The 24,352-nt window shown below is 44.6% G+C and overlaps 1 protein-coding gene and 1 pseudogene across 5 annotated transcripts in view; one reads left to right on the top strand and one right to left on the bottom strand.

Moving 5' to 3' along the window:
• Positions 1-24,352, bottom strand: part of LOC112813463 (tripartite motif-containing protein 26) — a 70,474-nt gene that overhangs the window by 15,266 nt on the left and 30,856 nt on the right. The window contains exon 3 of one of the 5 annotated variants that reach the window (XM_073889566.1): positions 13,163-13,319. The exons of 1 other annotated variant lie outside the window; for it this stretch is intronic. The gene's annotated coding sequence lies outside the window, so the exon portion shown is untranslated. Of the gene's footprint in view, positions 1-10,032; positions 10,174-10,925; positions 11,149-11,236; positions 11,464-13,162; positions 13,320-24,352 lie in introns of those variants that run through there. 3 more of the 5 variants (XM_025858511.2, XM_025858508.2, XM_025858510.2) reach the window with 3 other exon arrangements.
• The window catches only part of LOC141371855 (tripartite motif-containing protein 26-like), a 56,626-nt pseudogene that overhangs the window by 6,256 nt on the left and 26,018 nt on the right, over positions 1-24,352 (top strand).

The following is a 24,352-nucleotide window of genomic DNA, read 5'->3' as shown; positions in this document are numbered from 1 at the left end:
GCCAGATCTCCAAGCCGCTCTCAGCCATCATGGCCCCTTCCCACAGCTCGAGAGACACAATCAGAACCATCCTCCACCCCTGGTTGCTACCCTAACCAAAGCTGACAATGAAGACTCCTGGGTTAGCACCAAAACCCAGATTTTCACCCCGCTGCAGTGACTCAGCTGTGCAGCTTGGGGGATACATTCTTGACCTTTGACCAGCTCAGGATCACCACGAAGAGATGGGGGTGGAGGGGGGCATCTAGACCCTTCGCAGGCAAACTGAAATAAATGTGGGGCAAACACACGAGCGTATTCAGTGTGCAACCTAAAGTCATGGCTGTTATCGAGGGCAACCAATAAACACAGATGAAATCTTTAGGTCAGGCATCCTCCGTGCTGGTTTTCGACAATTTGGCTACCAGGCAGGACAAAGCCTGCTTATCAGAGCCAGCTCTTTCAAGATCATAGATGGAGCCTGGACCTTACCACCTACGGGTTAGTGAGACGGAGCTATTCTGACCATTCATTTCCCAGAGCAAGGAGGGATCTAAGAACTGGCAAAGGGGGGTACAACTTTTCCTTAAATGTAAGATACCATGTCACTGCATTTCAGCCTCTCTGAAATGTGATCTGTAGCATACTGACCTAGAAAGACATGCTTTCTATACGAACATATATAAACTGCCGCATCTTAGATTTGGTGGGATGTAGCCTCACCTCCTACAAGGCACCACCGCGGTGTTCTTTCAAACACACAGCTCTCGTCCTGCCACTCTCCTGCTTCAGCCTTAGCTGTGGTCAGGACTCCGCAGGGCCCACAGTCCCCACGATCTGGCCGGCACTGCCGCCTCAGCCTAACACCAGCTCCTTCTCCGGGGCCCCCAGCCCCACCCCTGTGCTTGCACACGGTCTTTGTTCCAGCGCATCCTGGACAGCTTGATCAGACACGCTGCGTGAGGTGCCCCCCCGCCCCGTGTCCACCCCACCTTCCAGCTGAGTTGCTCTCCCCTGGGGAGGCGCCCACACTCTGCACTCGATGCGGGTCGTTACAGTACTACCAACAGCTGACACGGTTACCCACCCACCCCCCACCAGAAGGCGAACCCAGGCGCATTCCTCAGGGGTCCTCCATCTCCGGGACCTGGCACAGAGTTACTCCATGCCTCCACCCTCTTCTTCATCCCCCCCACCCCCACAGGCTTCCTTTGCCCACTTCACAATCTTGCTTCTGCAGAAGGCCCCCTCCAATTCGACGTTCTTGACCACAAACATTTCCCAGATCTTCCCCTACCTCCCTCCACACAAACCGTTTTGGGGAGAAGGTCAACATTTCATGTCTACTTATCTGGCTGTACCTTCTCCTGGATAAGTCAAATTAAGCCTTTGTTTTCCAAAACCACTGTCTTCCCATTCTGATCCCAGGGCGTAAGTCTGAAGTCACCCCAAGAAACTTCAGTTCGGACCATGGACTTCCTTCTGTGGCTTGCAATGCTTTCTGGGGGGAGTCTGACACCTGCCTGTCACCCCCTGGTAGGAAAGGGACGGCTAACGTCACTTTCTCCTGGGCCTCCGTTTCCTTACCTCTCAAGGAGGTAAAGAATCATGTCTTATCAAGTTCATCACACTGTTTGATGTTCAGGGGAAGTCCCCCAGTCAAAGTGCTTTCAACAGCAAAAAGCTCTATAAAAATACTCACTGGGAGGCCACAGGACCCAACTTGAAAGAGCCCCCAGACCAAACCTACAACAATTTGAGCAACAAAATAAAGTAGGATTAGATTATAACCCAAAGTATAAAATAAATATTCATGAGTCTGTGCTGATGATAAAGGACTGAATAAGTTAATAAATAAGGACAAGAGAGATTAGGGCGGAGCAAGATGGCGGAGGAGTAGGAGACCTGGATTTCTCGGGAATTCAGCTGGATAGGGATCAAACCATTCTGAACACCTACGAACTCAACAGGAGATCGAAGAGGAGAGTAGCAACAACTCTCTGAACAGAGAAGCGACCACTTACTGGAAGGTAGGACGTGCGGAGAAGTGAATCCGAGGCGATATTCGGGAGGAGAGACGGCGGGGGAGGGGCCTCCGCCAGCCGCTTCTGGCAAGTGCTAGAGCCGCGGAGCACAAAATCGGAACTGTTAGAAGTCGGCTCTGCTGAGGGACGTCGCTGCAGTGGCTAAGCAGGGGGTGGAATCCTCCCGGGACAGTGTGGTCTCAGGACCCTTGGGGTCACATAAAGACCGGGGGTGCCTGAGTGCGGCAGAGCTCCCAGGTATCGGAGCGGGGAAGCCGGCTGCAGAGACGGAGCCGAGGCGCGGGCTCTCAGCTCGGGGTGGCCATAAACTGTGATCCGCGGCCCAGTCGGGCCACTGCTCCTCCAGCAGGGACCCAACAGGCGGGAGATCCGGGGAGACTCCCCTTCCTTCCCGGGGAGGAGCGGCGCGGGAGCACACCACAGGGATCTGCTGGGTTTGGAGACTCCACACGGGGTCGGGTGCCAGAGATAGAAACGCTCGGTCACAGGCCGGGTGAGCACGGAGAGCAGCCGGAGACCGGGGACACGGGAGTGACTGCTTTTCTTTGGGGGCGCAATGAGGAGCGGGGCCCCGAGTTCTCAGCTCCTCCGGGTGGAGATTGGGAGGCCACCATTTTCGCCCTGGTCCTCCAAAGCTGTACCGAGAGCTTGCAGGGAACAAAAGCTCCCGAGAGCAAACCCGAGCAGCTTGCTTAGCCCGGACCTTAGCCCGGACCGACAAGGGCGGGGCAATTCCGCCTCCGGCAAAGACATTTGGAAACCACAGCAACAGGCCCCTCCCCCAGAAGATCAGCACGAACAGCCAGCAAGCCAAGACCAAGTTTACCGATCAAGGAGAACGGGAGAACTCCAGCGCTAGGGGAATACTGCACATAGAATTCATGGCTTTTTTAGCACGATTCATTAGTTTTTCAAAGTTAATTTTTTAACTTTTTTTAATTTTCTTTTTCCCTTTTTCAACCAACATCTTATCAATACCTTTTTAAAAAAAACATTTTTTTATTTTTCATTTTTAGAGTCATATTTTATCCCTTCATAGTAGTTACCCTTATTTTTGGCATATATATATGTTGTTCTCTCTTTAAAATTTTGAGATAATTTCTTCTAACAGATCAAAATATACCCTAAATCACTAGTGTATGGCTCTGTTCTAGTCTCCTGCCTGATCACATTCTCTCCCTTTTTTTATCTTTTTTTTTAAATCTTCTTCTTTCTTTTTTCAAACAACTTCTTATCTTATCAATTCCTTTTATAAAATCTTTTATAATTTTCATCTCTACAGTCATCTTCCATCCCTTCATTGTATCAACCCTTATTTTGTACATATATAAGTCTTTCTTCCTTTAAAATTTTAGCAGGCACTTTCTTCTAACAGACCAAAATACGCCCAAAATCTAGTGTGTGGCACTGATCTATGCACTAGCCTGATCATATTTGATCATATTGGTTTTTTTTTGTATTGTTCGATTTTTGTTTTTATCTTTTTCTTTTTTTTTTCTTCCTTTTCTCTTTCTTTTTTCTTTCTTTCCCTTTCTTTTCCCCTAGTTTCAGGTCTTTTCTGATTTGTATACAGTATATTTGCTGGGGACGTTGTTAACCTGTTAGCATTTTGTTCTCTCATTCATCTATTCTCCTCTGGACAAAATGACAAGACGAAAAAAATCACCTCAGCAAAAAGAACAAGAGGTAGTACCGTCAGCCAGGGACCTACTCAATACGGACATTAGTAAGAAGTCAGACCTAGAGTTCAGAATCATGACTTTAAAGATACTAGCGGGGCTTGAAAAAAGCGTGGAAGTTATTAGAGAAACCCTTTCTGGAGAAATAAAAGAACTAAAATCTAACCAAGTCGAAATCAAAAAGGCTATTGATGAGGTGCAATCAAAAATGGGGGCACTAACTGCTAGGATAAATGAGGCAGAAGAGAGAATCAGCGATATAGAGGACCAAATGATGGAAAATAAAGAAGCTGAGAAAGAGAAACAACTACAGGATCACGGGGGCAGAATTCGAGAGATAAGCGATATGATAAGATGAAACAGCATTAGAATAATTGGGATCCCAGAAGAAGAAGAAAGAGAGAGAGGGGCAGAAGGTATATTGGAGCAAATAATAGCAGAGAACTTCCCTAATGTGAGGAAGGAAACAGGCATTAAAATCCAGGAGGCACAGAGAACCCCTCTCAAAATCAATAAAAATAGGTCAACACCCCGACATCTAATAGTAAAACTTATGAGTCTCAGACACAAAGAGAAAATCCTGAAAGCAGCTCGGGAGAAGAGATATGTAACCTACAATGGTAGAAACATTAAGATTGGCAACAGACCTATCCACAGAGACCTGGCAGGCCAGAAAGGGCTAGCATGACATCTTCAGAGAACTAAACGAGAAAAATATGCAGCCAAGAATACTATATCCAGCCAGGCTCTCATTGAAAATTGAAGGAGAGATAAAAAGCTTCCAGAACAAACAAAAACTAAAGGAATTGGCAAAAATGAAACCAGCCCTACAAGAAATATTGAAAGGGGTCCTCTAAGCAAAGAGAGAGCCTAAAAGCAGCATAGATCAGAAAGGAACAGAGACAATATACAGTAACAGTCACCTTACAGGCAATACAATGGCACTAAATTCATACCTTTCAATAGTTACCCTGAATGTAAATGGGCTCAATGCCCCAATCAAAAGACACAGGCTATCAGACTGGATTAAAAAACAAGACCCATCCATATGCTGTCTGCAAGAGACTCATTTTAGACCCAAAGACACCCCCAGATTGAAAGTGAGGGGGTGGAAAACCATTTCCCATGCTAATGGACACCAAAAGAAAGCTGGGGTGGCAATCCTTATATCAGACAAATTAGATTTTAAACCAAAGACTGTAATAAGAGATGAGGAAGGACACTATATCCTACTTAAAGGGTCTATCCAACAAGAAGATCTAACAATTGTAAATATCTATGCCCCGAACATGGGAGCAGCCAATTATATAAGGCAATTAATAACAAAAGCAAAGAAACACATGGACAACAATACAATAACAGTGGGGGACTTTAACACCCCCTTCACTGAAATGGAGAGATCATCTAAGCAAAAGATCAACAAGGAAATAAAGACTTTAAATGAAACACTGGACCAAATGGACTTCACAGACATATTCAGAACATTCCATCCCAAAGCAACGGAATACACATTCTTCTCTAGTGCCCATGGAACATTCTCCAGAATTGATCACATCCTAGGTCACAAATCAGGTCTCAACCGGTACCAAAAGATTGGGATTATTCCCTGCATGTTTTCAGATCACAATGCTTTGAAACTAGAACTCAATCACAAGAGGAAAGTCGGAAAGAACTCAAATACATGGAGGCTAAAGAGCATCCTACTAAAGAATGAATGGGTCAACCAAGAAATTAAAGAAGAATTAAAAAAATTCATGGAAACCAATGAAAATGAAAACACAACTGTTCAAAATCTTTGGGATACAGCAAAGGCAGTCCTGAGAGGAAAGTATATAGCAATACAAGCCTTTCTCAAGAAACAAGAAAGGTCTCAAATACACAACCTAACCCTACACCTAAAGGAGCTGGAGAAAGAACAGCAAATAAAGCCTAAACCCAGCAGGAGAAGAGAAATCATAAAGATCAGAGCAGAAATCAATGAACTAGAAACCAAAAGAACAGTAGAACAGATCAACGAAACTAGGAGCTGGTTCTTTGAAAGAATTAACAAGATTGATAAACCCCTGGCCAGACTGATCAAAAAGAAAAGAGAAATGACCCAAATCAACAAAATCATGAATGAAAGAGGAGAGATCACAACCAACACCAAAGAAATACAAACAATTATAAGAACATATTATGAGCAACTCTATGCCAGCAAATTAGATAACCTGGAAGAAATGGGTGCATTCCTAGAGATGTATCAACTACCAAAATTGAACCAGGAAGAAATAGAAAACCTGAACAGACCTATAACCACTAAGAAGATTGAAGCAGTCATCAAAAATCTCCCCACAAACAAAACCCCAGATGGCTTCCCAGGGGAATTCTACCAGACATTTCAAGAAGAATTAATACCTATTCTCCTGAAACTGTTCCAAAAAATAGAAATGGAAGGAAAACTTCCAAACTCATTTTATGAGGCCACCATTACCTTGATCCCCAAACCAGACAAAGACCCCATCAAAAAGGAGAATTACAGACCAATATCCTTGATGAACATGGGGGGGATGCAAAAATTCTCACCAAAATACTAGCCAATAGGATCCAACAGTACATTAAAAGGATTATTCACCACGACCAAGTGGGATTTATCCCTGGGCTGCAAGGCTGGTTCAACATCCGCAAATCAATCAACGTGATACAATACATTAACAAAAGTAAGAACAAGAATCATATGATCCTCTCCATAGATGCAGAAAAAACATTTGACAAAGTACAACATCCTTTCTTGATCAAAACTCTTCAGAGTATAGGGATAGAGGGTACATACCTCAATATCATAAAAGCCATCTATGAAAAACCTACAGCGAATATCATTCTCAATGGAGAAAAGCTGAGAGCTTTTCCCCTAAGGTCAGGAACGCGGCAGGGATGTTCACTCTCACCACTGCTATTCAACATAGTATTAGAAGTCCTAGCCACAGCAATCAGACAACAACAAGAAATCAAAGGCATCCAAATCGGCAAAGAGGAAGTCAAACTCTCACTCTTTGCAGATGATATGATACTGTATGTGGAAAACCCAAAAGACTCCACCCCAAAACTGCTAGAACTCATACAGGAATTCAGTCAAGTAGCAGGATATAAAATCAGTGCACAGAAATCAGTGGCATTCCTATACACCAACAACAAGACAGAAGAGAGACAAATCAAGGAGTTGATCCCATTTACAATTGCATCCAAAACCATAAGATACCTAGGAATAAATTTAACCAAAGAGGCAAAGGATCTGTACTCAGAAAACTATACAATACTCAGGAAAGAAATTGAAGAAGACACAAAGAAATGGAAAAACGTTCCATGCTCATGGATTGGGAGAACCAACATTGTGAAGATGTCAATGCTACCTAGAGCAATCTACACATTCAATGCAATCCCCATCAAAATACCATCCACTTTTTTCAAAGAAATGGAACAAATAATCCTAAAATTTGTATGGAACCAGAAGAGACCCTGAATACCCAGAGGAATATTGAAAAAGTAAAGCAAAGCTGGCAGCATCACAATTCCGGACTTCCAGCTCTATTACAAAGCTGTCATCATCAAGACAGTATGGTACTGGCACAAAAACAGACACATAGATCAATGGAACAGAATCGAGAGCCCAGACATGGACCCTCAACTCTATGGTCAACTTATCTTTGACAAAGCAGGAAAGAATGTCCAATGGAAAAAGACAGTCTCTTCAACTAATGGTGTTGGGAAAATTGGACAGCCACATGCAGAAGAATGAAACTGGACCATTTCCTTACACCACACACAAAAATAGACTCCAAATGGTTGAAAGACCTAAACGTGAGACAGGAGTCCATCCAAATCCTAAAGGAGAACACAGGCAGCAACCTCTTCGACCTCAGCCGCAGCAACTTCTTCCTAGAAACATCGCCAAAGGCAAGGGAAGCCAGGGCAAAAATGAACTATTGGGATTTCATCAAGATAAAAAGCTTTTGCACAGCAAAAGAAACAGTCCACAAAACCAAAAGACAACCGACAGAATGGGATAAAATACTTGCAAATGACCTATCAGATAAAGGGCTAGTATCCAAAATCTATAAAGAACTTATCAAACTCAACACCCAAAGAACAAATAATCCAATCAAGAAATGGGCAGAAGACATGAACAGACATTTTTCCAAAGAAGACATCCAAATGGCCAACAGACACATGAAAAAGTGCTCAACGTTGCTTGGCTCAGGGAAATCCAAATCAAAACCTAAATGAGATACCCCCTCACACCCGTCAGAATGGCTAAAATTAACAAGTCAGGGAACGACAGATGTTGGCGGGGATGTGGAGAAAGGGGAACCCTCCTACACTGTTGGTGGGAATGCAAGCTGGTGCAACCCCTCTGGAAAACAGTATGGAGGTTCCTCAAACAGTTGAAATTAGAGCTACCGTTCGATCCAGCAATTGCACTACTGGGTATTTACCACATAGATACAAATGTAGGGATCCGAAGGGGTACCTGCACCCCAATGTTTATAGCAGCAATGTCCACAACAGGCAAACTGTGGAGAGAGCCAAGATGTCCATTGACAGATGAATGGATAAAGAAGCAGTGGTATATATACACAATGGAATATTATGCAGCCATCAAAAGGAATGAGATCTTGCCATTTGCAACGATGTGGATGGAACTGGAGGGTGTTATGCTGAGTGAAGTAAGTCAATCAGAGAAAATCATGTATCATATGACCTCACTTATATGAGGAATTCTTAATCTCAGGAAACAAGCTGAGGGTTGCTGGAGTGGTGGGGGGTGGGAGGGGGGGGTTGGCTGGGTGATAGACATTGGGGAGGGTATGTGCTATGGTGAGCACTGTGAATTGTGCAAGACTGTTGAATCACAGATCTGTACTTCTGAAACAAATAATGCAATATATGTTAAGAAAAAAGAAAAAGAAGATAGCAGGAGGGGAAGAATGAAGGGGAGTAAGTCGGAGGGGGAGACGAACCATGAGAGATGATGGACTCTGAAAAACAAACTGAGGGTTCTAGAGGGGAGGGGGGTGGGAGGATGGGTTAGCCTGGTGATGGGTATTAAAGAGGGCACGTTCTGCGTGGAGCAGTGGGTGTTATGCACAAACAATGAATCATGGAACACTACGTCAAGAACTAATAATGTAATGTATGGTGATTAACATAACAATAAAAAAATTTAAAAAAAGGAGAAGAGAGACTAATCTCCTATGCAAAGAATTCCAAATACTAGGTGTAGCAGCTTGTCCTCAAGGAGGAGCATACTGCCCCCGCCTTCAGTATGGACTGCACAGTCACTTCTTTCCAAAGAGATGATATGAAACAGGGGTAAATACAGTAAATGTACAGCTGAGAACCCTGGCAAACACTTTCTCAGGTGATCACGATCAACACCAAGTCCTAAATCATGTTCACAGTATGTACCCTTGATGCCATGCCATCAACAGGGCAACCTACCGCAGTAGTCTTCCTCCCAATAAGCTGAAGTCTGCTCTTAGGAAAAAGACATCAAATTCCAGCAGAGGGGCCCCCCACAATACACTCGACCAGCATTCCTCAAAACTGTCAGGAGCACCCCAAACAAGTCTGAGCGGCCACAGCCAAGAGGAGCCTCACGAGATATGCCGACCAAATGGAGCCTGGTAACCTGGACGGGATCACCACACAGAACAGGTTCTTAGGTGAAAACTCAGTCAACAGGAGTAAGGACGGACTTGGGCCAATAATAACACATCAATATCGGTTCATTAATTGTAACAAATGCACCATAGGAACGTAAGATGTTAATAAAGGGGCAAAAGGTTTGGGAGACGTGGAACTCTACTATCTTTGCAATTTCTCTATAAACCTAAAGTTGTTCTAAAACAAATCTATTCAGAAAAAAAAAATTGCAATCTGGGGAAGAAAACCTATAAAGCCTATTTTTTAAAAGACCTGCTTCTAAACTTGGGGGCGGCTCGGGCAGGGTCCCCGCACTATCTGTGGCATGCATGACCGGATGTCATTCCCCCATCCTCATGGTGGGGTCAGGATCCGGAGTGCAGCGGGAATCCGGTCCTTTCTCGAAGGCCAAGTGGGGGCAGATAATCAGGGAGAGCGCTCCCGGGCTGGCGGAGGGAGTTAGTGCACGGCTCCGAGGACAGGTGGCCGACCTGCTTTACTGCACAGCCCCCTGCAGCTCCCCTCGCGGCCCCGGGCACCTGCTGGCGCTCCGGGCGGGAGGCCGGCCGGGGCCCAGCGCGCGCGCCGCGGCGAGTCGCCCCTTGCCCTCCGCCTCACCCCTCCCGCGTCCGACGCCCTCGACTCACCGCGCTGCCGAGCTCCGGGCCGCGAGCGCCGGACGGGGGACCCTCTCTCCCGCAGCGGCCGGTTCCGGGTCGCGTCCCCGCCCCGCGGCCTCCCGGCTCAGCCAAGCGCGGCTCCGAGATTTCTCCCCGGATCAGCGCCCAGATTGGCCCCTGCCAATCGCCGCCTCCCAATGGGAGCGCGAGCCTCCCCGACGTCACCGATCACTGGGCAAATCCGTGGGCCTCTGCAGGGGGCGGGGCGACCAGGGCCAGAGCGCACGGACCTGAGACCGGGCGGAGCCAGGGTGCGCGGGAGCTGCAGCCCGGGTGGGGCGGGCATGGCGCGCTCCCGGGGAGGTGGAGGGGAGCGCAGTCCGAGGCCTAGCTGGGCCTCTTCGCGGGACTCGGAGGCCAGGACCCCCTGCCGACCCCCTGCCCTCCCCCTGCGCTGGATCCGTGTCGGAGGGCGGCTCTGCGGCGGATTGGGGCTCGCCAGATGCTCAGCATTAAATAGGACTCCCTGCCCCCAACCTGGCCTAATTTTGCTTCCTGAACCCGGAAGGCCTTTAGCAAGCACGTACTTCAAGGCGGTTATTTACAAAAATTAAGTACCCTTTTCGAAGCGTCTGCGATGAGAGCGGAGCTTTACCTAAAATACCCTTAAACAGGGCAGCATAATTGTCCCCATTCCACAGAAGGGAAAAGCGAGGTTCCAGGAGCGTGGGGGCCCAGGCCCCGCTCCGTGCAGCTGTCTCCCTCCTGCCGGCTGGATGTGGGGCACTCGGGTCCCTGAGCCCTCGCTGGGGAGGTCTCCTGGGGCTCCGGCGCATCCCAGCCGCCACCCCCAGTCACGGCTCCCCAGGCTGCGCGGGGTCCGGGAGGGGCGGGAAAGGGCCTCCGCGCCAGCCACCTACCTGCTCCTGCCCGGAAGGGTGGTCGGGAGGTCCCGGAGTGGGCGCGGGTCGGCCGCCTCGGCGGGGTAAGAGGGTGGGTTTCGGGGTCCTGAACCCTAGAACCTGGCCGGCCTCCGCCCCTCTCGCGGGGTGGGGCAGGAATTTGAAGTGAAAGCGCTGGGTTTAAAGTGTGGCGGTGTCGAGGGTGGGGAGTTAGACCTACACGCCCTCATTCGTACACCTCAGTCTCCACCCCCACCCCCCCCACGCAGGGCCGTCTTCTCCCGGTTTCGGTCTCCTCTGGGGCGAGGGGGAGGGGGTGTGGACCTCACCTATTGGACAGGACTCGGGCAGGCCTGGGCTCTGGGTGTGGTCTCAGCACCTGCTCTTCTAGATGGTGTTGTGGAAGAAAGCGTGTGGTTTCGGGCCACGGATCTCTTCTCTCGCGTGCCTGGGACGTACTAGCCCCACTCAGAGGCCATTCTGTGCATCGTCCAGCCGGAGAGGTCCCTTGCCCCGGCTCCAAACAGTCTGCTACCGTCCCAGCGCAGTTAGACACAGGAAGGCCCTGCTCATCTCTCTGTCCCAGCTCCTTGCACGGCTGCCCCCTTCTTGTCAGTCGGTTCTACTACCATCTCCGACGGCCTTCCTCCACCATCTAGATCAGTTCCCCATCAGGCAGCATTCTGTTTCACTTTCTGCATGCATGTGTCATCAGTTTTTAAAAATTTTTATTTTATTTTATTTAAATTCGATTAATTAACATATAGTGTATTATTCGTTTCAGAGGTAGAATTCAGTGATTCATCAGTCTTATATAACACTCAGTGCTCATTACATCACGTGCCCTCCTCAATGTCCATCACCCAGTTACCCCATCCCCCACACCCTCCCCTCCAGCGACCCTCATTTTGTTTCCTATGATTGAGAGTCTCTTATGGTTTGTCTCCCTCTCTGGTTTCTCTTATTTTCCCCTCTCTTCCCCTATGATCCTCTGCCTTGTTTCTTAAATTCCACATATCAGTGAGCTCATATGATAAATGTCTTTCTCTGATTGACATTTCACTTAGCATAATACCCTCTAGTTCCATCCATGTTGATATAAATGGTAGGTATTCATCCTTTCTGATGGCTGAGTAATATTCCATTATATATATACACTACATCTTCTTTATCCATTCGTCTGTTGATGGACATCTGGGCTCTTTCCACAGTTTGGCTATTGTAGACATTGCTGCTATAAACATTGGGGTGCAGGTGCCCCTTCAGATCACAAACACAAAATGGTGAGCCAGAGTCTCATTGGCACCTTCATTTTGTGCAAAACCTCAACTGCTCATCCTGGAACTTCTGATGGGGATGTCACTCTGCGTTGTCTGCATGAACCACCAGCTTCCATCTTTCCTCACAGTGTCAAGGTGTCTTTATGTTTTCCTTTTATATCAGCAAAGTCCTTTATTTCATGTATAATCTTTATCTATTAGGTGTTTAATGTGTCTTTTCCAAACTATGCTGGTATTTTTACTGCAGTTGTTACCATTGTGTTGGTATTATGATCACAGAGATGTGTAGATTTTGAGTTGGCTGCCAAAACACTATTTCCCCTATAAGCCCTATTATTTTTGTGGACATTTTGCAGTTTGTGAATTTTTTTTTCAGGAATGCACACATAATGTTAGGGCAGAAATATCTGTAAAACATCTCACTGTTTGATTGTAGAATCATGTGAATGCCTTGCTATTAAAAATTTTTTAAACAGAGAAAATTAGCAAAGCATATGGAGATTAAAGGGGGAAATCAGAGGGGGAGACGAACCATGAGAGACTATGGACTCTGAAAAACAAACAGGGTTCTAGAGGGGAGGGGGGATTGGCTAGCCCGGTGATGGGTATTAAGGAGGGCACCTTCTGCATGGACCACTGGGTGTTATATGCAAACAATGAATCATGGATCACTACATCAAAAACTAATGACGTAGGGGCACCTGGGTGGCTCAGTCGTTATGCATCTGCCTTTGGCTCAGGTCATGATCCTGGGGTCCTGGGATCAAGCCCCGCATCGGGCTCCCTGCTCCGCGGGAAGCCTGCTTCTCCCTCTCCCGCTCCCCCTGCTTGTGTTCCCTCTCTCACTGTGTCTCTCTCTGTCAAATAAATAAAATCTTAAAACAACAACAACAACAACAACAAAACTAATGATGTAACGAATGTTGAGTAACATAACATAATAAAAAAAAGAAAAAAAGAAAATAGAAAAGTTACCTATAGGGACGTCTGGGTGGCTCAGTCAGTTAGGCGTCTGCCTTTGGCTCAGGTCGCGATCCCAGGGTGCTGGGATCGAGTCCTGCATCGGGCTCCTTGCTTGGCGGGGAGCCTGCGTCTCCCTCTGCCTGCCACTCCCTGTGCTTGGGCTCTCTCTCTGTCAAACAAATAAATAAAATCTTAAAAAAAAAAAAAGAAAAGAAAAGTTACCTATACTTGCCCCACAACAGAACCCAGGGCAGATGAGGATGCCTGGTTGGAGACTGGTCGTCTTCCCACTGGCAAGATGACCCTCTGGCTCAGGACCCACTGGCAGAGGCTGTACTTGTCTGTAGGGAGGCCGACTTGGGCTCACAAGACCGGGGCTGGCGGAGGCTGGCAGAATCTCCTCGCCAGAGACCGCAGTGAGAGTGATCACAGCTCTAGTGCTGAAGGAGGCAGCCACCCAGCGGCACGGCTCGTGTTACCGCTGCTTAGGTGCCTTCCAAGCTTCTTGTTACCAGGGTCCTGTTCAAACTTCATTGCTTGTCTGGGAATCTGGTACAAAGTCATGGGATGTCTTAGCTCCAGTACCCAAAGAGGTTAATCAGGTACTGGCAGGAGGGTGGCGGCACTTTTTCTTTGTAATTGGAGGATATAAGATTACCTGTCCATCCATTCTAGCTTGTGCAACATCTAGTCCTTCCTGAGAAAGACATAGGGCTCTGGATTTTATCTTCCCTCAAGGACCACACAGCCTTAAACAGGGATGCGACATGATCTAAGCAGTTTCTGCACTGGGGGCTACTATCAGTGCCCTACCAGGAACTTACACTGTGCTGAAGTTTATTTAATCCATGCTCGGCATGTTACAGATTGCTTTGAAACCTCTGTGGAAGTATAGCAAGAGTACTTTGCATGACTGGTAACTAAAGAAGCATTAACCCTGTTTGGTAGTCTGTAGAAAAGCAGGTGTTAGCAATGTCCCAGGCTGCATCCCAAGTGCCAGTAAGGCAGTAGGTTTTCTACACACAGCAATGATAGTATGATCTGCAGGAATAACGTTGTCCTCAGCTTGTGTGAGCTCCACAGGCGAGGGCTGGGTTTTGAGGTATCTCTTTGATTCTAATAGAGTGGAAAGGATAATTCCCTTTTCACCTTCAGGTTTGCCAATTGGTTTCTTCGTTTCAAGTTTTTATTTAAGTTCTAGTTAGTTAACATATAGTGTAATATTGGTTTCAGGAGTAGAATTTAGTGCATATAACACCCAGTGCTCATCACATCACCTGCCCTCCTTAATGCTCGTCACCCTGTTACCCCATCCCCCCACCCATCTCCCCTCCAGCAACCCTCAGTTTGTTCTCCATTGTTAAGAGTCACTTATGGCTTGCTTCCCTCTTTCCATTTTTCTTTCCCCCCCCTCCATATGTTCATCTGTTTTTTTAAGTTCCACATATTAGTGAAACCATATGATAATTGTCTTTCTCTGACTGACTTATTTAACTCAGCATAATACCCTCTAGCTCCATCCATGTTGATGCAAATGGCAAGATTTCATTCCTTTTTATGGTTGAGTAATTCCATTTTATATATTTAAAAAAATTTGCCCAGAGTCCTGTACCAAGGCTGTATGTGCAAGGCTCTGGGCAAATTTTCTTTAACTTCTTTATCCATTCATCTGTTGAAGGGCATCTCGGCTCCTTCCACGGTTTGGCTATTGTGGACATTGCTGCTATGAACATTGGGGTGCAGGTGCAATTGCTGGGTCATAAGGTAGCTCTATTTTTAACATCTTGAGGAACCTCCATACTGTTTTCTGGAGTGGCTGCACCAGCTTGCATTCCCATCAACAATGTAGGAGGGTTCCCCTTTCTCCACATCCTCGCCAACACCTGACGTTTCCTGACCTATTAATTTTAGCCATTCTGACTGGTGTGAGGTGGTATCTCATTGTGGTTTTGATTTGTATTTCCCTGATGCCGAGCGATGTGGAGCATTTTTTCATGTGTCTGTTGACCATTTGTATGTCTTCTTCGGAGGAATGTCTGTTCATGTCTTTGCCCATTTCTTGATTGGGTTCTTTGTATTTTTGAGGTGTTGAGTTTGATGAGTTCTTATAGATTTTGGATACTAGCCCTTTACCTGATATGTCATTTGTGAATAGCTTCTCCCATTCTGTTGGTTGTCTTTTGGTTTTGTTGACTGTTTCCTTTGCTGTGCAGAAGCTTTTTATCTTGATGAAGTCCCAGTAGTTCATTTTTGCTTTTGTTTCCCTTTCCTTTGGAGATGTGTCTTGAAAGAAGTTGCTAAGGTCAAGGTCAGAGAGGTTGCTGCCTGTGTTCTCCTCAAGGATTTTGATGGATTCCTGTATCACATTGAGGTCTTTCATCCATTTTAAAGCTTATTTTTGTGTGTGGTGTAAAAAAGTGGTCCAGTTTCATTCTTCTGCATGTGGCTGCCCAATTTTCCCAGCACCGTTTATTGAAGAGACTGTCCTTTTTCCAGTGGATATTCTTTCCTGCTTTGTCAAAGATTAGTTGACCATAGAGTTGAGGGTCCATTTCTGCACTCTCTATGTGTCTGTTTTTGTGCCAGTACCATGCTGTCTTGGTGATCACAGCTTTGTAATAGAGCTTGATGTCTGGAATTATGATGTCTCCTGCTTTGCTCTCTTTTTCAGGATTGCTTTGGCAATTTGGGGTCTTCTGTGGTTCCATACAAATTTTAGGATTGTTCTAACTCAGTGAAAAATGTTAATGGTATTTTGATTGCATTGAATGTGTAGATTGCGTTGGGTGGTATAGACATTTTAACAATGTTTGTTCTTCCAATCCATGAGCATGGAATGTTTTTCCATTTCTTTTTGTCATCTTCAATTTTTTTCAGAAGAGTTCTGTAGTTTTCAGAGTACAGACTCTTTACCTCTTTGGTGAGGTTTATTCCTAGGTATCTTATGGTTTTCAGTGCAATTGTAAATGGGATCAATTCCTTGATTTCTCTTTCTGCTGCTTTGTTATTGGTGTATAGAAATGCAACAGATTTCTGTATATTGATTTTGTATCCTGTGACTTTATTGAATTTGTGTATCAGTTCCAGCAATTTTTTGATGGACTCTTTCAGGTTTTCCACATAAAGGATCATGTCATCTGCAAATAGTGAAACTTTGACTTCTTCTTTGCTGATTCGGATGCCTTTTCTTTCTTTTTGTTGTCTGATTGCTGTGGCTAGGACTTCTAGTACTATGTTGAATAGCCCTGGTGATAGTGGACATCCCTGCTGTGTTCCTGACCTTAGGGGGAAAGCTCTCAGTTTTTCCCCATTGAGAATGATATTTGCTGTGGGTTTTTCAGATGGCTTTTATGATATTGAGGTATGTACCCTCTATCCCTATACTGTGAAGAGTTTTAATCAAGAAAGGATGCTGTGCTTTGTCAAATGCTTTTTCTTCATCCATTGAGAGGATCTTATGGTTCTTGTCTCTTTTTTTGTTAATGTGTTCTATCACGTTGATTGATTTGTGGATGTTGAACCAACCTTGCAGCCCAGGAATAAATTCCACCTGGTTGTGGTGAATAATCCTTTTAATGTACTGTTGGATCCTATTGGCTAGGATCTTGCTGGGAATTTTGGCATCCATGTTCATCAGGGATATTGGTCTCACTCATGTCTTCCACTCTTTTCTCAAGCCCAGTGAATATCTGTATGATCATTACTTTACATTTTCTATCAAGCATTCTACTTATATCTGTTTTGCTTACATCTCTGGCCATGGCCTTGTTCATTTCATTGAGATAAATTTCTCTGTCTCCTTGTTTTGTCTGCCCCTCTCTGTCTGTTCCTGTGTGTGAACTAAGTCAGCTCTGTCCTCTGCTCTCGAAAGTAATGACTTCATGCAGAGGAGGTCCGGGAGTGCCCTGCAGGACAGTGTCCCCTGCTTGCCCAGACCTGGTACTTCTGGAGAGTGTCCCGTGCGTGTTGCTTACACCCTGGTATTTTGTGAGTCACTCTTCCTAACAGTGCAGCCATCTGCACTGACCCTCTACCTGTGGTGGTCTGTGCTTCCTCTCTGTGGTGTGAGTGTGACCCAGGCAGGCTGGCTCTGAGAGGGCATGCCCACCAGGGATCTTGTGAGCACGGTGGTAGCAAAATGTGGTTGGCCTGGGGTGCCTGGGTGGCTCAGTCGTTAAGTGTCTGGCTTTGGTTTAGATCATGGTCCCCCTGCTCAGCGGAAAGCCTGTTTCTCCCTCTCCCTCTGCCTGCCACTCCCCCTGCTTGTGTTCTCTGTGTCAAATAAATAGATAAAATCTTTAAAACAACGTGACTGGCCTACTAATCCTACGCTGGATCCCTGAAGTGCTACGGAGGAGGCTGAGCGGGCAGCTGGATCAGCTTTAACAAAACTTGCCTGGAGCCCTGCACTGAGCCTGTTAAGTGTGTAGCCCCGCCTCCCAGGAAGCTGTTAATGCAGGGGGAGGGGAGGGGAAATGGCAGCTGCCCACTTCCTCTGTTTAGAGAAGTCCCCAGCATGCTCTGCAATCAGTATGAACACACCTGTTTGCCCCTGGAATCGTGTAAACTGCTATTTTAACGCTCTGTCTCCGAGCAGGCTGCTATCTCTGCAAGGTGATGAACCAGCTCTCACTTGCCCTCCAGGCTCCAAGTCCCACTGGTGTTAAAGACTCAGGGAATTCAGCCCCTCTGGTTTTTAAAGCCAAACATCATGGGGCTAGTCTTCCCCCTATGAGCTCGCTCCTGCAGTGGCTGGTTTCTCTGCCCTCCCCATGGGCACATGTCCCTCCCTCTGCCTTTCCGATGCTGTTTGGAATACCACAGAGATGGGCAAGGCACTGTGTGCATTTACAGTGGTAACGCTGGTGGACCAGCCATAAAGGAAACTCCATACTGGAGTAGGTATCTCTGCTGGAAAAGTTTAACTCAGCAGCCTAGCACGTTCCCAAGAAAGACCTGTTTTCATGGCTGGCCTTTGATCAGCCGTTGGGAATTGAGCTCTTGCAGTGTCCCGACTGATAAAATGTTTTTCACGCTCTTGCAGAAGGCCTAAACTTATGTGTTTACTATCATAAAGTTATTATCAGCTAATGTCAGGTGCCACCTTGACCTCAGGTAAATTTGGGAGGGCTCTTAATGCCTCGCTCTAAGTTCCCCTCCCCACTCTGCTCCTGTGGGTGCACATTCCTATCCAAGGGATCAGCCCCGCCCCTGCGTATCCCCGAGTACTAAGTTTCAGCTTCCTGACAGCCTAAAGTATTATTCCATAAAGATGATCACATTCTCTTTTGAGAACCGCGGCCACTGCAGCCTCGTGACACTACAAAGTTTGCCCTTCGCAGTCCCTGGTTTCTCACTATGTTACTGGAGCAAACCCTGTGTGCCCTGCATGGCGCTGGGAGCCGCGTTCCGCACATCAGTCAAGGCAATGAAGGCAGCTGACTCCAGCCCTCGCTCGGACCAAGTCCCCGCGGCTGGGCCCTCCGGTTGCCTAGCAGCGGACACCTGCTGGGGCGGCCTCCCGCTGCCAGGACCAAAGGTGGGATTTCATCCCGGGACGGGGAGTCCTTATGCGGAGTCAGGAGCTCCTGACATTTTCCTCATTCAGTCGCTCCTGCCCTTTGGATCTGTAACCCGAAGTGGACTTGGTGGCACACATGGCAATTCTAGTTTTAATTGTTTGAGGAATCTGAAAAACCCGAACTCATAGATACAAAAAGCAGATTCGTAGTTGCCAAGATGAGGGGTGGGAGGTGATCAAAACATACCAACTTCCAGTTATAAGATAAATAAGTTCTGGAGATGTAATGTGCAGCATGGCGACTAAACAATGTGTGTTCTGCTGTTGGATAGAATGTTCTATGTACATCTGTTAGGTTCATTTGGTCTAAAGTATGGTTCAAATTCAATGTTTGGGTAGATTCATTGCTTGAAGTGGGGTATTGAAGTCCCCTACTGTTATTGTATTGTCTATTTCTCCCTTCAGATCTGTTAGTATTTGCTTGATATATTTAGAGGCTCTGATGTTGAGTGTGTATATATTTATAATTGTAACATCCTCTTGATGATTTAACCCCTTTATCATTATATATTGACCTTCTTTGTCTATTGTTACTATTTTTAGCTTGAAGTCTATTTTTTTTTCTGTTGTGAGTAAAAGTATCCCCACTGTCTTTTGGTTTCCTTTTTATTTTTTATTATTATGTTCAGTTAGCCAACATATAGTACATCATAAGATTTTGTTGTTGTTGTGCTCAATGATTCATTAGTTGTGTATAACACACAGTGCTCATCACATCACGTGCCCTCCTTAATGCCCATCACCCAGTTACCCCATCCCCTCACCCCCCCTTCTGTAACCCTCAGTTTGTTTCTACTTGAATTGAATATCTTTCTATATCCCTTTACTTTGAGCCCATGTGTGTCCTTAAAGCTTAAGTGAATCTCTTCTAGGGGTATTTAGTTGGGTCTTTTTAAAAAATCCATCCAGTCACTCGGTGTCTTTTAACTGGAGAACTCAATACATTTATATTTAGGGTCATAATTGATATGTAAGGACTCCCTATTGTCATTTTATTAATTGCGTTCTGGCTGTTTTGTACCTCCCTCGCTCCTTGCTTCCTCTCTTGCTGCCTTTCTTTGTGAATTGGTGATTTTCCATGCTGTGATGCTCTGATCCATTTCTCTTTCTCTTTTGTGAATCTACTACAGGTTCTTTTTGCCTTGTGGGTAGTATGAGGCTTACAGAAAACAACTTATGGATAGCGGTCTATTTTATGCCAATAGCAACTGACCTATACTCATTCACTCACATACAAAAACTCTACATTTTTACTCCTTCCCTGTTTATATTTTTAATGTCAAAATTTACCGCTTTTTATATTTTGTATTCATTAACAGATTATAATAGCTATAGTTATTTTTAATGCAGTTGTCCTTTAACCTTTATACTATAGATAAATGGTTAACACACCATCAGTATTAGAGTTTTCTGAATTTATCTATATATTTACCTCCATCAGTGTGTGGTGTATATTTGTATGTTTTCTTTCAACATTTCTTACAAGGTAGGTCTAGTGGTAAGGAACTTCCCCCGTTTTTGTTTGTCTGGGAAAGTCTTTATTTCTCCTTAATAAAAGAGACTTGCTGGACAGAGTATTATTGGCTGGCAACTTCTTTCTTTCAGCACTTTGAATGTATCGTCCCATTCTCTACTGACATGTAGGGTTTCTACCGAGAAATCTACTGATAGCCCAATGGGAGTTTTTTTTTTTTTTTTTTTTTTTGTAGTTTACAATCTATTTTTCTCTTGCTGCTTTTAGGATCTCTCTTTGTCTTATATATTTGGAACTTTTATTATAATATGTTTTGGAGATCATTTTAGATTGAAATAATGGGGTGATCTATTAGCTTCATGACCTTGACTGTCCAGCTCTTTCCCAGGTTTGGGAAGTTCTCAGCCATTACTTCTTCAAAGAGGGTTTCTTCCCCTTCTTCCGCATCTCCTTCTAGAACTCCAATGATTCAGATTTTGTTTTGTTTCTGATGGTGTCCAATAGATCAGATAGGCTGTCTTCACTCTTTTGTTTTCTTTTTTTTAAGTTTTTATGTAAATTCAACTTAATTAACATATAGTGTAGTATTAGTTTCAGGGGTAGAGTTTAGTGATTTGTCAGTTGCATATAACACCCAGTTCTTTACTCTTTTAAATTTTTATTGTTGTTTTTCTCCTCTGACTGGGTTATTTCAAAGTTCCTATCCTCTAACTCACTGATTCTTTCTTCTGTTTGATCTGCTCTCCTGTTGATGCTCTATTACATTTTTCATTTCATTCATTGAATTCTTCAGCTGCAGAATTTCTACTTGGTTCTTTTTAATGATTTATATTTTTGTTAATTTTTTTATTTTTGTTTATTGTTTTTCTGATTTCATTGAACTATCTTTCTATGTTTTCTTATAGCTCATTAAGTTTCCATAAAGGAGCTGTTTTGAAATTTTTTTATCAGATAAATTGCAGATCCAATGTCTTTGGTTCTAGTTACTTGAGGATTATTATGAACTTTCGGTGATGTAATCTTTCCTTGATTTTTCATGTTCCTTGTAGTTTGTGTTGCTGTTTTTTGCACTTGAAGTGACAGTGACTTCCCACAGTCTTTGTTAACTGCCTTCAGGTGAGTGAGTGAGTAATACCTTTCTACAATCCTGCTGTAGATTCTGTGGCTTTCTCTGACCTTGTATGGATACACCTGCTTCACACTTCTTGCTTCTGTTTGTGGCAGAATTTTTAAGCTTGCATATCTTCTCTTGATCCTACAATATGCTGGGCGAGCTGCTGATAACCTTTCTTTTGTTTTCCCAGAGATCTCACAGCAGCTCAAGTTTGTGGTTTCTCCTTGCCTGGCCTATTTTCTCTGTGTGCCCTTTGTCTATGTGAGCTCACTCTTGCTCACACTCTTGTGTGCACAAGAGCTGGCTGCAGAGTGGGAGGAGGTGTAGGTTCAGTGTTTGGAACATTGTGGGAGCCCACAGGCTAGTTTGGGGGATCTTCAGGTGAAGTTTTCCCAAAGATTTGTAGGCAGGATTCCTATGGGAGTCTAGAATACAGTCACAAGAACTGAATCCCTTTAATGCCTTCTGATGTTCTTAGCTGCCTTTCCCCCATCTCCTACCTACCCTAGGCATGGAGTTCCTGATCTAATATTCTGGATACTGCAGGAAGGGAGTAAGTTTCTTTAGCATCATCCTGCACAACTAGAGAAGCTGTGCACTGTTTCACTGCTCTTCCTTCCCCATGGGAGAGACAGTTGGCTGGCTAGTTTAGCTCTAAGTTCTGCCACCTTGGGAGGGGTCATCCTGGCAAAGTCATGCTGTTCTTCTTACCCACTCCTATATGTCCAAGTGTGTGTGTGTGTGTGCGTGTGTGTGTGTGTGTGTGTGTGTGTGTGTGTGTGTAGCTCCAGTGGAGTCCTGGAATTTCTCCTCTGGAAACCTGGACTTCCATAAAATCTCTCTCATCTGTAGGTGTCTGTTCAAGTGAGTGTTTTCCAGGTGCTCCCAGACCACAGCTGAGAGAGGCTGGAGGGGTTCAAAGGCTCCTGCCAGTTCCAGAGCCCACGTGAAAGTCTGTCTGCCTATTACCCAATGCACACATGGGCAAGGCTCCTCCTGCATCCCTTAGCATTTGTTACTGGATCCAACTCCCAAAGAGGCACGTTTACTCATAGGTGGATGCTGAATTGTTGTTGAAATGGGGGAGGGGGAGAACTAGGGTATTTTATGCCACCATGATGCTAATATCACTGTCAGCATTTTCTGTGTAGACAATCATGTCACATAGGATTGTCATTTCTATGTAGACAATCATGTTACATATGATAAGATCTATTTATTTCCAACCTGTAGGACTATTTTTCTTGCCTCCTTGCACTAGCTATGATGTCTAATTTCAGGCTGAAAAAGAGTGATAACAATGAATATCTTTGCCCTTTACTTTAGGGGGAAAATGATTTAGTCTTTCATCATCAAGTATGGTGTTAGCTATAATGTTTGTTGTCATTGTTGTTTGTGGATATCACTTGGTTGAGATCAATGCAGAATCTTCTCCCATTCTGTAGTCTGCCTTGTAGTTTTGTTGATTATTTCCTTTGCTGTGCAGAAGGCTTTTATCTTGAGGAAGTCCCACTAGTTTATTTTTGCCTTTTCTTCCCTTGTCTTTGCAGACGTGTCTAGCAAGAAGTTGCTGTGGCCGAGGTCGAAGAGGTTGCTGCCTGTGTTCTCCTCTAGGATTTTGATGGATTCCTGTGTCACATTGAGGTCTTTCATCCATTTTGAGTTTAACTTTGTATATGTTGTAAGAAAATGGTCCAGTGTCTTCTGCATGTGGCTGTCCAATTTTTCCAACACCATTTGTTGAAGAGACTGTCTTTTTTCCTTTGGATGTTCTTTCCTGCTTTGTTGAAGATTAGTTGACCATAAAGTTGAGGGTCCATTTCTGGGTTCTCTATTCTGTTCCATTGATCTATGTGTCTGTTATTGTGCCAGTACCATACCATTTTGATGATCACCACTTTGTAGTAGAGGTTGAAGTCAGGTATTGTGATGCCCCCAGCTTTGGTTTTCTTTTTCAAGTTTGCTTTGGCTATTTGGGGTCTTCTGTGATTCCATACAAATTTTAAGATTGCTTTAGGATCTCAGTTTTTGTCTGTATATTTCCCTTTTATTTGTTTTGGGTTTCATTTGCTTTTCTTTTTTCCATTTCCTCAAGTGAAATCTTCAATAACTGATTAGAGGACATTCTTATCTAATATAAGCATGCTTTAATTGCATTTTGCAAATGTTTATGTTATGTTTTTATATACCTTCACTTCAAAATTCTTTCTAATTTCCTTAATGTTTTTCTTTTTTTACCCACCAGTATTTATTTTCTCCCCTCTTTCTTTTTTTATGATGTTCAGTTAGCCACTGTACAGTGCATTATTAGTTTTTGATATAGTGTTCAATGAATCATTAGTTGTGTATACTACGCAGCGCTCATCACAACCAGTGCCCTCATGTTTTTCTTGTTAACTCATGGTTTATTTAAAAGTTTGTTGTTTCAGGGCACCTGGTGGCACAGTTGATTAAGTGTCCAGCCCTTGGTTTTGGCTCAAGTCATGATCTCAGGGTGCTGAGATTGAGCCCCATGTTGGGCTCAGTGCTCAGTGTGGAGTCTGCTTGAGATTCTCTCTCCCTCCCTGCCCCTCCTGTTTGTGTTCTCTCTCTCAAATAAATAAATAAATCTTAAAAAAAAGTGTGTTGTTTAATTTCCAAATGTTTGGAGATTTTCCAATATTTTTCAATTATCTATTTCTAATTTAATTCCATTATGTTCCAAGAACATACTTTATACAATTTAATTCTTTTACATTTTTTAAGGTTTGTTTTATGGCTTAGAATATGGTCCCTTTGTATAAATATTGCATATGCACTTGAAAAGAATGTGTATTCTGCTTTTGTTGGGAAGAGTATTTTGTAAATCTCACTAGGTCAAGTTAGCAGACAATTTTTCAGGTCTTCTTTATCCTTACTGGCAGTCTGTCTGTTTGTTTGTTTTTTCCAATTTTTGAGGAGTAAAAGTGTCCAACATCATTGTGGGTTTGTTGGTTTCTCATGTCAGTTCTGTGGGGTTTTTTGCTCTATGTGTTTTGTAGCTCTGGTGCATGC

The sequence above is a fragment of the Callorhinus ursinus genome, unplaced genomic scaffold (assembly GCF_003265705.2).
Source record: "Callorhinus ursinus isolate GAN/ISIS: 27379988/994484 unplaced genomic scaffold, GSC_fseal_2.0 scaffold109, whole genome shotgun sequence".
NCBI classification, from domain to species: Eukaryota; Metazoa; Chordata; class Mammalia; order Carnivora; family Otariidae; genus Callorhinus; species Callorhinus ursinus.
Note: the sequence above shows the minus strand (reverse complement) of the source record. Positions and strands in the feature narration are given on the sequence as shown.